Below are 3,049 nucleotides of genomic sequence, written 5' to 3'. Positions count from 1 at the left end.
ATATAGCTGATATTCTAACCGAATATGTAGATTATACGGTAAGAAAACACTTATTTCTATCATAAAATGCTTCTTTTATGTATTTTTGGAGACAAGGAAAATCACCTCATGGACATGAACATACAAATACATTTTTTTGGGAGGGGGGGAGAAAAGGAGGGATAAATTAAACCGAAGTATTGTTATTACATTACATATGACTGATATTTTGCATACAAATGTATAATTATTCTTGAATTTTTCCACTCTTAAGCCGATTACACATCATCAAATAGTGTATCAAATGTTTCAGCAAAGTGGAATTTGAACGTGTACAGTACCAAGTTGTATGCAACTTTTCGGTTGGTTACAACATTTGACACAACTGTTTTGAAATAAGACATGTTCTATTCCTATCGAACATTGCATCAAAGAAAACAAACGAAAATCACTGTGCGGTGGTGCTAAACGTGGACACGGGAAGCAATTGAAATGATTATTGAAGCTTACAAGCAGCATCCTGTTTTGTATAACTGTAAACTAAAACACTATTACAATAAATACAAATGCAAACAACCCTTGGAAAAAAATTGGTGCTAAAGGCTGGCAAGGCCAGAGACTACAGGTTAGTGAGCGTTTATATTTCACATGCACGGTTCAGATTTCCAATTGGTCGTTTATTTAAGATTTGCGGTTTAAACATTTTAAATAACTGCCTCAAGCGAGTACCGCCTTGCACTCTATGCCTACCAACAAATGTAGCAATTGAATGGAGAAATATAAGTAAATAAGCAACAAAACTGTTTCGGATTCGATCGTTTATAGCGCGTGTAAGAGTTTTAGCCAACTCATTTGACCAAATGACTATCAAAGATAAGTTTGATACAACATTTGATTGAAAACTATGACCATGTATAATGGGCTTTACACATTTGCAACCAACAACAAATATTTCGAACCTATACGTGGTTCTTTCTGGTTTTCCATTTTTATTTTGATTCTAATTCCTTTTGTTCCTCAAAAACCTGAAAAATTCTATGCAGATTCAGAACGTTATTGTTGGCAGTAAATTTACGAGAGTCGTAAGAGCAAGGATAATTACATATCAACTTGAAGTAGCTTTTAATAAACAAGATCTGTCATTGCTCTTAGGCCCATAGCTAGAAATTGCCCCTTTTAAGTTACTACAATTTTAATCTTGCATGAAAAACACCCGAGATCATAAATGATTTAGGAATGATACAGTATTATTTGATTTCAAACTGACTAGATTTCGTATATGCACTTCCGTACTTTCTTCGCAATTAAGCACGACCTATCCACCATTTACTTTGTTTACAAGTAGGTAACGTGGTGGCTTTAATCACCATACTGAACTATTAATTCTTCATTTAACTGATGTTAGAAGACAGGATATTCTAGGATAACCAATGTATAAATTATATTTATATGCACTTGTACAGGATAGTGATATTTTACGATTTAAGTTGATGTCAGATACAGATATTCCCGGAAGAACCACATACTGTAAAAATTAAAGATTATTATTATAATGTGTTTGCTTTCAGCTTTGACGAACACGATACTCGAAAACTATAATTTTGGATAATAGCTCAATGGCAGAGCATTTTCCTGGTTCGACCCGATACAGTATGGTTCTGAAAAAAAAAAAAAATGTTCGTGAGGTTTCTCGAGTTCTATCACTTCATTTGCGTTTATTATTAGTTAGCCTCAGGGACATTACACTAATGATACAGTTTTCGAAGGGTTCTTTATTACTGACTAAAATAATAAAAGTATAAAACCGCCTGGCCTCACTATATTCTCTGTAGGCGAGTAAATGTACTTTCTTCCAATATTTAAGCTGCAAATCGTCAGCCTTGATCATGAAAAAATGAAATGAAATGAAATCTTTTAAGTTTTACGTCCCATGATTATGCCGGCTATGCTAAAGGAAACGGTGATGATGAGAAATGAATGCAATGGTGGATTGAAGGAAGTGGGAGGAAACAACAGAACCCCGAGAAAATCCACGCACACGGTATTTGTCCACCACAAAGCTCACTTGGCGCGAGCTGGATTTAAGCAAGACTCCATGCACCAGAGGTGAATGCTCTACCACTGAGTCACCGCGGCCCCACCTTGATCTTGAAGACAGCATGAGGAGCTCTTAAGAAGTTTTGTGAGGAAGAGTGAGGAAAGGTGATTTCAGAAGTCGTAATTTAGATGAGCGCTGTTTGATGAAATTGTCGGTTAGATATTCCACCTATTTTCAAGATCAAAGTTGACGATCTTTAGTTAAAATATTCAGGAAATACACAGAATACGTTTTATTGTTTAAAACCCTCAGTGGTTGAACCCGAGACATGGTATAATAATGTACAACTATCAAAATAGAATACTTTTTGTAAAACAAAGGTTTTATCGTTTAATTCCTGCAAAATTCTGAAAAATGTATTTCGATTTTGTGAACACTTTTGTTTACAACATTGTTAAAATATATATATATATATTAGTCTTCCTACATGAATATCAAGTAACACTGTTGAACGTTCAGTAAGAAAGTTCATGTGATCTTTATATTACTGTCCTACATAAAAGAAGCATTATATCTGCTACAAAATACACTGATATATTTTGTAATTTCTGAAGTTGAAATATAGCATAAGAAACTTGTGTTACCTGGTCGATATACTGAAAAAATATATCAGAACAGTAATCACATAAAAACAACAAACAAGTTGCGAGAGAGGTAATTGATTATAGATATTTAAAAGTACAACCTTATTCTCCAATGAGGCTCTATTACTATAACAATTAGTTTTTTTTTTTTTTTTTACTACAATTAAATGTCTAAAACAGTGGTTTTCAACCTATTTTGATTGACGACACACTTTGAACGTACAGACACACTTGTTTGATTTTTATTATATATAATAATAATATCTATTATAATAGTGAAACGTATTAGCTCTTATAATGACTCTATATAGCACTGTGTGGTGGACAAACACCGTGCGCGTGGGTTTTCTCGAGATTCTCCCGTTTCTTCTCACTTTCTTCATCCCAC

This window comes from Thermobia domestica, chromosome 9 (assembly GCF_964235325.1).
Source record: "Thermobia domestica chromosome 9, izTheDome1.hap1.1, whole genome shotgun sequence".
NCBI classification, from domain to species: Eukaryota; Metazoa; Arthropoda; class Insecta; order Zygentoma; family Lepismatidae; genus Thermobia; species Thermobia domestica.
This window is presented reverse-complemented; position numbering follows the sequence as displayed.